This window comes from Solanum pennellii, chromosome 3 (genome assembly GCF_001406875.1).
Source record: "Solanum pennellii chromosome 3, SPENNV200".
In the NCBI taxonomy this organism is placed as follows: domain Eukaryota; kingdom Viridiplantae; phylum Streptophyta; class Magnoliopsida; order Solanales; family Solanaceae; genus Solanum; species Solanum pennellii.
Window position 1 is genome coordinate 21,794,492 of NC_028639.1, and position 11,773 is coordinate 21,806,264.

General features: G+C 28.9%; 1 pseudogene; it reads left to right on the top strand.

Annotated features, from left to right (window-relative positions):
* The first annotated feature begins 6,991 nt into the window (after positions 1–6,991).
* LOC107013261 lies at positions 6,992–10,720 on the top strand (annotated as a pseudogene).
* The last annotated feature ends 1,053 nt before the right edge of the window (positions 10,721–11,773 follow it).

The window sequence follows — 11,773 nt, forward strand, 5'->3', positions numbered from 1 at the left end:
ACTTCATTTGTAGCGAGGGCACTTGAAACATGAAGATATGATAATTTCTATCCCTTAATTTATGCAAGACAAACTCATTTTGTAAGTACCTAAGTATGTTTGAGATACCATTTGAAACTATAAGGATTACTCAAAGTTGACCTCAAATTTGTCTGAAAGTAGTTGAAGGTGACTCATATGCATCATACTAATTATTGATACCAACTAAAGTCAAAACATTGTCAACCACGAACTGATTCATTTCTCAAAAGATGACTTTTGTAGAAAAAATCAAGAAAAAGAAAATTAAATTTTAGATTTTTCTGAACTACGTTTGACCTGATTCTTGCTATACAAGATACATAATTTTTCTCCCAATGGGCTCGGTCCCACAAAATAAAATCTTATATTCCCGAATGATCAAAATTGAATCATCTTTTTTTAAAAAGAATTAAAAAATGATAAATTAAAAAGACTTTCAAAGTTCCTCAATTTTAAAAACTGAGCATAGTTCTATTTGTTGAAAAAGAAAATTACTATCGTTTCTAGAAAATGAACACTCTGTCATCATTCATTTCTAGGAAATAGAACTCCCTAATTGCATAATGTCTTGGATTTCTTCAAAAAAAAAATTTGGTCCATGTATTTCTCATTCATGTTAATAATTCATTAAAAATGTTTTCTAGTGCAAACTAGACTAAAAATAAAAAATGTTTTGGTAATTTTATATGATGATTATGTTTAATAAGATATTCTACAATATAAGATCTAGAATTAGCAGGACCCTCCTAAATAGTGGGACTAGCAGGACCCTTCTCATAATGAAATTAGCAGGACCCTCCTAGATAATGGGACTAGCAGGACCCTCCTCATAATGGGATAAGCAGAACCCTCCTGGATAATGGAATTAGCAGGACCCTCTTGGATAATGGGACTAGCAAGATCATCCTCATAATGGGATTAGCAGGACCCTCCTGAATAATGGGAATAGCAGGACTGTCCTACATAATGAGATTTAGATTAGCAGGACCCTCTTGGATAATGGGATCCTACATAATGAGATTTAAATTAGCAGGACCCTCCTACATAATGGGATTTAGGTTAGCAGGACCCTTTTACATAATGGGATTTAGCAGGACCCTCCTACATAATGGGATTAGCAGGACCCTCCTACATAATGAGATTTAGGTTAGCAGGACCCTCCTACATAATGAGATTTAGGTTAGCAGGACCCTCCTACATAATGAGGTTTAGGTTAGCAGGACCCTTATACATAACGGGATTTAGCAGGTTCCTCTTATATAATAGAATTAGCAGGACCCTCCTACATAATGTGATTTAAATTAGTAGGATCCTCTTACATATTTAGGTTAGCAGGACCCTCCTGGATAATGGGATTAGCAGGACCCTCCTACATAATGAGATTAGCAGGACTCTCTTACATAATGAGATTTAGCCTGAACCTCCTACATAATGAGATTAGCAGGATCCTCCTACATAATGGATTTAAGTTAGCAGGACCCTCCTGGATAATGGGACTAGCAGGACCTTCCTACATAATGGATTAGCAGAACTCTCCTACATAATGGGATTTAGGTTAGCATGACCCTCCTACATAATGGGATTAGCAGGACCCTCCTACATAATGAGATTTAGGTTAGCAGGACCTTCCTACACAATGGGATTTGGTTACTTTCTCTTAGGATAAACACTTCCTAACCCGAGGTTATTTATTTATTATTTTTAATTCACATTTGCTACTAACTCATAAAATTTTTCCAGTGAAAATTGGGGCAAAATTTTTGTTTATTTTTTTTGTTTGTGATGGTTTCCACGTTTTTTCAAACGAAACATGGATTTGAAATTCAAGAACAAAGTCTCAGTTCTTTTTAGAATGATCAAGCCCATGATTTTCAGAAATCCACTTCTGCAATGCATGTAGCAGCTTGACTTTCAGACGTCTATTTCTATTCAACTACTGATTGAGAAAACACGTAGTCATTCAGGAACATATTCAAAATTGTCATTTAAAAAAGTATCAAAAACTCACTCTAAGTGGCAAGTTAAGCATCAGATACATTCAAGATCAAGATACTCACAAAAATAAAGGTGATATCTTAAAGTGAAGACTCAAGTGAAGCTGCATAGATAGGAGCTTGTACTTTTATTATCCTTTTGACTATTAGTTTTCATTTTTATACAATTAAGGACAAGAGCCACGATCTGGAGCCTCGATGGAACCTCACTTAACTTCCAACTCATCACTTCATCTCCTTGAACTACATGTAACCTGTTTCCTTTACCCGGGATATGTAGGATGTCCAAAACAAGGACTCGGTTGCACAAGTTTTATCTTTCAAATAAAAGTTCGGTCAAAACTTGTTACTTTGTCTACTTCTTTGTCTGAAAACTCTTCGTGTTTCCAGTCAAAGAGGAGTAAACTGTAGACACGTAATTTTTTATCGAATTTAAGTTTAACACCAATTTTTAGAGCTTAAATATTTTATAAATCTAAATTAAATATTTTTTTCCTTTTATCTTCTTTTATTAAATTTATTTTAAAAAAAGATTTGAAACAACAAAAATAGAATCACTTTTTAAGATAGGTTTTACTTTCAATTGTTTAAAAAGAAATGAAAGATTACAAAAAGATATATATTATGTTAAATTAAGTTTTTATAAATATGTTGTTAATTATTTTTTTTTCATTAGCTATTTGACTTTATCTTAGATTTTTTTAATTAGTTGATATGTTATTTTTATTTATTATTTATATGTATTATTAATTATTATTCTTTTAACAATAAAATAGAATTAAAAAAAAGAGAAAAAATGACCCAGCTAGCACTTCACCTTGACCCCACTACTTCGCCTCACACACACGTACACTCGCCCACTCAAACAACTACACACACTACACACAAACAACAACACTATATTGATATACAATCAATAAACACAAACGGAAAGAGAAAGAAGGGGAAACCAGCCGAAAATCAGCATTAAGAAAAATACATACACAACACAGTAAAAAGATAGGAGAGAAAATTTTCAGCAACATACTTCCTATCTTTCCACGCGTACAGCTTGTGTATTCCTCTTCATATTACGTATTTTTCTTTCACCCACCAATAAAAATTGATATTAAGGTCCACTTTCATGATTTCGAGTTCGTAGTTTTTTATTAAGATTGTTATTTTTTTTGTGAATTGATTTCACAAGAGGTACCATTTAATCTTTATTGGATAATTTGATTTCATTATTATACAAGATGTAATTTTAATATCATGAAGTTGCTCAAATTTATGTGTGTTTAATTTTAGCATTATCATATTGAAATTTGTTTGAACCTTTTACATCATAAAATTTAGAAATAAAATTTTATAACTTGTGATTATTTGTTTGGGTGCTTGTGCCTTATTAATTTTGATGAATTATCTGTTGAGTTGTGTTCAAATAAATGATTAGTTATTTTTGTGCAATAATATGGGTGTTACTTTTATCCTGTGAGTGCTAACTTAGTTTTTTTTTAAATAAATAAGTATATAAACTAAAAACTAATAAGAAAATTTTAAAAGTGAGTAATAACTATTGTATATATGTTTATGATGAAATATTATTATTATTATTATTATTATTATTATTATTATTATTATTATTGTGGTCACTATTGGCAGACTAATTTTTGTAGGCAAATTTAAATATGTCAAAATTGGTTTCAATTAAGAATGTGGTTACATATTCTTTTTGGAAAACTTAAAAAGAAATTTAATGATGCGGTGATGCACCTTGACCGAATTGTTTAACAATTAATTTTTAATTCAAATTAAAAGGTGTAAATTAAGGTTATTAGGTGTGATGAACTCGAGATGGGAAGACAAATAAGTCTCTAAATGTCAAGATTAAGAATGCAGTTATGCATCCAATTTAAGACTACTAAAAATTCAACAATAAAAATATGAGTGAAAATGTAGCATGCATAATATATCCAAAATAATTTAAGTCAAGTATAAGTCAATAGAAGTGACCGTGCTAAAACCACGAGACTCGAGGGATGCCTAATACCATCCACTCGGTCAACAGAATTCCTTACCCAAATTTCAGGTTTGCAGACCAAAACTAAATAGTCATTTCCTATTGATTAGGAATTAAACAAAAGGGTAACTTGGAACACCATAACTCAATTCCAAGTGGCGACTCTGAAAAAATTAAAAAATAATCCCTGATCAATATCGTCACTTAAATTGGAAAGACCCTCTACGCCAATGCGCGAAAAGGGGTGTGACAGCGTCTAATTTATTTATGAGTTGTAATTTTTTCATATTTTATTTGTAGGCATTCTTCACTTACTATTAGTAGGATTTTCATTTATAATTAGAATAAGCATACTATGCCATTCCCTCATTGGCTTACCACAATTGCATTGTACCTCAAGCATCAATACATATACCTTCATTAGGTTAGGAAATTTGTAATTAGTTTTCTTTCTCCTTGTTATAGAACACAACGAGGTAAATTGAAAAGACAAATTAATTCAACTAACTGTATTCTCTTTTGATATACAAAAAAGTAGAAATAATGCAAAATTTGGCTAATGAACCTAATTGTTCTCATAAAGAAAATAAAAACCATGAAGTTACTTTATTCACTTGTCATCGTTATTAATGCTACAATAACAAATAAAAATAACTTAAATACACAACTATAAGTTTTATATTCTCTAATTTTCCCTTCTTTTTTTAAATATTACATAATTCCCTTTTTTTTAGTTTTAGTAGAAGTGTATAGATACATAACATTCTCTCTCCTATAATACACAATTACCAAATATAATGCCTATTTTTTCTCCATTAAAACACTCAATCTTCTAAATCAGTTTTTGGATTTTGAATTATTAATTTTAATTAATTTTAATTAAAACACCCAATTTTGAAAATTTGAATTTCAAAATTCAAAAAATTTAAAATTTCAAAAATCTGGACAATTTCTCTCCCGTTCTTATTGTTATTCTTACTCCATCACGTCTTCAGTTCTTCTTTCTCCATCATCGTCTTTCTTCTTCTTAATCCAGCATCTTTTATTGGTTTCTTCTTTTTCTTCTTAATCCATCATCGTTTTTCTTCTTCTTAACCCAGCATCTTTTATTGGTTTCTTCATTTTCTTCTTAATCCATCATCAGTTCTTCTTTTCTTCCCTTTTTTGTTTTGGTTAATTGTTCTATTACATCATAGTAATGGATCCGTTAATTAATAGAAGGATATATGATTCCGACGATGAAATTGGAGAGAAAATAGAAAAAAGTCTTTGCATGATCCTATGAATCTTCAGAAGGATTCAAACAAAGACTCTGGGGAAACATCAAAATCAAAGGTTGTCAAAATACAACAAAAAAAAGAAAAAAGAAGCATCAAACATTGTTGTTAGGCCTACATTGTTTCGAGTTTGTATTTTTGTACTTAAAACTGTTGTTGAAATTAGTAAAAATTTTAAGGAATCCAATATGTATCAAAATATCTACTACATGTATCAGTGCATTGACTAAACATTATAACATGTGATACATATCTAATACATGTATCAGTGCATCGACTAAACACTATACACACTGATTCTATATGTATCATCAAGCACAGTTGATGACGCAGTTATTAAACTTAGTTAATGATACATTATAACAATTTTCAAAACCTCATGATACATAGAAAATATTATGATACACAACAAATTCATGTATCAATGCATCATCTAAAACACTATACACACTGATTCAAAATGTATCAGCAAGCACACTTGATGGCGCATTTATTGAAATTAATCACTGATACATGATAAAAAATTTAAAAAACCCTTGATACATAGGAAATCATATGATACACATCTAGTTCATGTGTCAAAGCATAGACTAAACATTATAATCCACTTAGTACTCATGTATTAAACCTATTGTCTGATACATGATAATAATTTTCATGATTTTTTGATACATATTGGATTCCTTAAAAATCTGTTGTTGGATTCCTTAAATTTTTACAATTAAATAGTATTTTCCAAGAGACAGCCCAACCCAACTCATTATTTTGAAAAATCTACAGTAACAACAATAAAATTACTGCAGTTCGAAATTTAACAGATTGTTCAGAAAAAATGTATTCAAAATAGATGATATAATCTTTGATTTTCAAAATTTGAAATTAATATCCAATTACGTGCTGATTTAATGCTGATTAATGATCTGTTACCGTAAATTAAGCTGTTTTAGTTAACAAGATTAAATGTACCGTTTTTTCTCCATTTTTTTCTTAACAGTTTAAACTTACCATGTATCAATTACCATGTATCACTAGAGTCTAAAGTATCACGGCACAACAATTTTAAGGAATTTTTAGTAAATACTAAATTTATCGGGACAGAGTGTAATTATTGAATTACACTATGGGATTCCTTAAATTTTTACAATATTTTTTATATTCATTAGCGTGCTTAAAGTGTTGAACTTAATCAAAATTTTTAGATTACTTCAAAGACTAAAGAATATCAAGGAGCTAGTGTGATTCTTTTTTTTTTTTAATTTGAGAAGATTAACAATGATAAAAATTCAATCTATATCTATGATTGGAGATCAAATGAACTAGGTTCATATATGTAATAACAACTGATCATTCGTTCATTATGTCAATCACATTTCAAATTCAAAGTGATTATAATTTTATTATTTAATTGTCAAAAAATTTAAAAAATTATTTATATTTTTTCTTTTTGATTTGTTCATAATTATTATTTTAAATATTTTCAAACTACAATTTTCTCGGGAGATTTTTTCTAAAACTGTACACATCATTTACGATATATTTATGTAGAGTTATAAATGAAACTATTTTTTCTGACAAATTTATATACAAAAGATATAAGAAACAAAAATTATAAAAAACTTTGCATGCATACAAATAAAACTAATGAACATGTATAAGCAAAATAGTTATTCTGCGAGACTTATTTTTGTGTTCGGATAATTATGCATTTGGGTAATTATCGGCAACTCTTGTTGTTCTTAGCATTAGTATTTGCAAGCATATGTGGTATGTAAGATCCTGTAAAATAACAATATAAAGGTTAATAATATGTGTTTGTCTATTTCCATGTAGAAATTATTATTGGTTGATCATATTGAAGTGCTAACATAAAATAATTTTGAAATAACATATTATAAGTTCACTGTGTTGGTCCATAAGTCAACATATTTTAACAATAAATTAGTTCTATAATTATTATTGATTTAGAATCTCATGTTGACATGATTATAAATATTTTTAAAAAATATTATTTTATTGAAAACACATTCATACTATTCATGAGAAAAATGTAAATATTTCCACAAGATAAAGTTTATCAGTATCTAATCGATTATATAATAAAAAAAATGGATTCTAATAAAAGCTGATAATATAATTTTTTAAATTAAACCTCCAACCAAAATAACATCTTAAAAATACTCAACTATAATATAAAAAAAAATTAAACTTAATGAGAACTCCTATTAATAAGAAAAAAAAAGTACTTGTGAATCTCAAATCTTACCTTTAAATGCTTGTTCTTTCATGTAAACCACTCCTTTCATTAAAAGAAACAAATAAAATAGGCTATAGAAAGAAAATCATACTTGTATAATTGAAATTGTGAAAAAACATGGAGCAAGAATAAAAACAAACAAAGAAAGAGCGACAATAATTTAATTTTGCAGATATGTCATTTTGAATACAACACAAACATTGAATGCAATTATGTAGAAATTAGAATTCTTAAAGAAAATGCATATATAACTACATTGCTAATTATGAAGATACATTCATAGAGAAAGTATGATAATTTTTTCAAACCTTTCTTTGGTGACAACTAACTGAGATCTGGATCATTCAAGATATTGATTATCAATAATGGTATTTTTCACGAACGAACAACATGAACTTCAAGTTTAATTTCTGAAGTTGTGTTAAATTGTAACTATATCTATTTTTAAATTTCACAAAACAATGTAATTTTTTACTGAAAGAAGTTCTATATGTAACACAATATATTCAAAGATGTAATTTACTTTAGGCTGCAATTTAAGTTTCCTTGAAAAGTCCAATTATTTTATCTATAAAAATATATTTGTTATATTAATAATATTAATATTATTTGAATTAAAAATAAGCTAACTTCCCCAAAAAAGGAATCACATACACGTTACATCACCATATTTAAAATTATTTTTAAAAAATATAATAGTAATTTATTATTAATCATTTTACATTTAATTTATTTTAATTATTTTAAAAGTCTTTTTGTGGTGCTGACATGTGACGTTTTTCTTCACACAATCAACTCCAACCTAATTCTATTTTATTCTCTAAAAAAGAAACTTTTTCTCTCTCCTCAATATTATATTATTATTCCTATTTTATTTTTATTTTCTTATCTCGTAATATAACTCAATTCTTCTTTTTGCAAATAATTACCCTATAATCTATATAATATTCGTGTAATATAAATTTTATTTTTTTCAAATTTTTCATAAATATAAAATTAGTTTTATTCTAAATTTTGCTGAAAAAAATAACATACAACAAATATTATGTATAATACATACTAACTATCAATTCAAAAAAGTGAAATCATTGATGAAATACAATCACATAATAAATAATGCTTTCGTAAATTTAATTTAAATTTTACATAAATACTCGACTTCCAAAGTTGTTGCTTTGCTCCCATAATGCTCTATTAATGCACTACGGAGTTTAAATGAGTAACTTTTTATCCATATTTTTTTTATGTGTGGTTAAAAATTGTTTAAATCAATAATTTTATGTTGTATCCAATTGTTGTGTACTAATTTACTTCCCCTATTCCATTTTGAACTTCCATGCTCATTAAAAAGTGTAGTTTAATAATTTATCACTATAACATAAAAGTAAATTGTTTGAATTATCATGTAGATTTTGTGTATTCGTCATAGTGAAAAATAATTATAGCTTAAAATCAAAGAAAAAAACACCATGGAAAACAAAAATAGTATAAATAAAAATAGTAACTTGTCAATAATATGTGTTTAGATATTATATTATATTAGAAAATTAACTACAAATAACAAATACTTATTGAATGATACAATAGAAATAAAACTGAATTAATCAAAAAATGAAATAGAGAGGTGAATAATAGTTTTCCAAATTTGGGGAATTACTATTCACCTCTCAATAAATGGAGGATAGAGAGTAATATAGAGGGGAGTTGGAGAGCCCATTCTCTATTTTACTCTCTAAATATTGAGAACAAAGAGTAAAATAAAAGGTGGGTTGGAGATGGTCTAATGAATATAAAGATACACTAATGACCTGGTAGCACAAAAATCGCGACAACCAATGATTGTGCGGGTGTAAAGTGATATAATAAAAATCTGAGTTTATAAAAGGATTTTTAGTTCATAAAAGTTTTAAACTTCATCAATTATTTTATAAAATTAATCTTGTTTTATCAAAGTATGATTTATAGTCTACCAAACATCAAATTTGATGCATTGTACATATACGTGAAAGCCTAATTATTAAACTTTTTATTTCTTTCTATTCATTATTGTTCTTTTCGCAATATACAGAGGATTGTAAAATTTTTTTTAGAATAACTCAAAAAGAATCATTTTTGTTAATGTTCAGGTTCATTCTTAAATACCTTATTGACTAGAATTAACTAGTATTTAATAAGAAAATTATCTTATAATTTTAGTGTTACACATGAATAAATCGTAACAAATAATTTCATAAATAGGCTTGAACGTAGATTTAGATATGTCTAGGCTCATTCATTCTTAAATACCTTATTGACTAGAGTTAACTAGTATTTAATAAGAAGATTATCTTACAATTTTATTGTTACACATGAATAAATTGTAAAAAATTATTCCATTGATAGGCTTGAATGTTGATTTAGAAACGTCTAGGCTCATTCATTTAATATGATTCAGAAAATTTATAATTAGATTTATTTCTCTCTATATATATAGAGAACACTCAGTTGTGTATATGTATCAATCTTCTACTTCCCTGTGTGTCTGATCTTGTAAACAAAGAAAAAAACACCATGGAAAACAACTCTGAGCAATCAACAGTGAATGCAGGTCAATTAGTCGGCGTTAGGCAGCTTAACATTGAGAAAAATAAGCAAGAACAAGTGAAGATGTTTTGGACAGACAAACGGAGAGAAATGGAGAACATTAATAATTTGAAGAATAATCTGCTACTTCCACCTACCCGCATCAAGAAGATCACGAAGAAGGACGAGGATATCCGGATGATCGTTGTTGAATCATCCGTTTTGCTCACTAAGGTATGTGAGTTGTTCATTCAAGAACTCACCCTTTGTTCCTGGCTTAACGCATCATCGATGTATTCTGAAGAAGGATGACATCAGTGATGTGATTATGAAGATTGACAAATTGGATTTTCTTATTGATGATAATGATAATTCTGGTGACGGATCCACTCCAAGTGTTGTGCCATTCTATTCTACTAGAGGCAGCAATGGGCAGGATGGTAATATCTTTATCATTAAAGGTAACCTTCTCATTTCATTAATTCACACCAATAGGGTTACAAAAAACTACTAATAACACATTTTTTTCTATATTGTTTGATAATACAAGTTATGATGTTCAGTATTTAGCTCGCGGTTAGTGGTACCTCTGATCAGCAAGCAACAATATTGATGTGTCCTCATCATTTCAAGGACAACTCTCATCTTTCTTTTCAGTTATTACTTTTAATTTTCAGACTGTTGGAGTTAGCTAGGGGCTTGTCCTAGCAACTTATACTAATAGAGGTTTTCAGACAGTCAGATCTAAATTATGTTTATGTCATTATGTTTATGCCATAAATTGGATTTTAGGATCTTGGGTTGGTCTAGGGTTATTGGGTTTGTTATCATCCGGATAATTAGACCTTTGATTGTTGATTCTTGCGTATATTAATTGTTATAGACCTAGAACAATATAAAATAATCTTGAAAGGGAAGATTCAAGTGCCTTAGAGGATTCAAGCTTGGATTTGAGGTAGGTGATGGTTGTGATTTCGTGTTGGTGTGATAAATGTTTATTATTGCTTCATTACAATGTATGTATGTATGCATGTATGTATGTATGAAAATGTTGCATTATTGACCACACACTATGTAAATGAGTATGAACGAATAATTGTAAGCCATGAATCACCTTTGTTGTATGATCTTGATGATGTACTTGTGCATGTGATTGTGGTGTGTTGATGGGATCGAATTGCCATATTTAAGCAAGCTAACTTGGATTGGATTTCCACGTTTCGACATAAATATTGGATTACGTTTCCAAGTTCTGACACAACTATTGGATTGGATTGCCACGTTTTGATAATCTAACGGGGATCGGGTACCACACCGGTGCATTCAGAATTTGAGTTTGGGTTCCATGAGAGGACCATTGCATTGGGTTCCGTGAGATGAGGAACTACTTATGATGTTTATGAACTGTGACTTATGACTTCTCAAATAATTCTACTTAGTGTGAGTGGGGGAGTGGGACCCCATTTATGCATTGCACAAGTGGACTTTAAGAATGCTTGTGTTGTGGTTCTTTTATGCTATGAAGATACGGTATGTTACATGGTTATATTGTTTCTTTGACTTATATATGTTTCACATAGTGGGATAGCCGCGTGATCCTATCACTACAGACTTTTGTTGAGTACATGGCATCTTTCCAGTGGCTATTGATAGATATTGCTTAGAA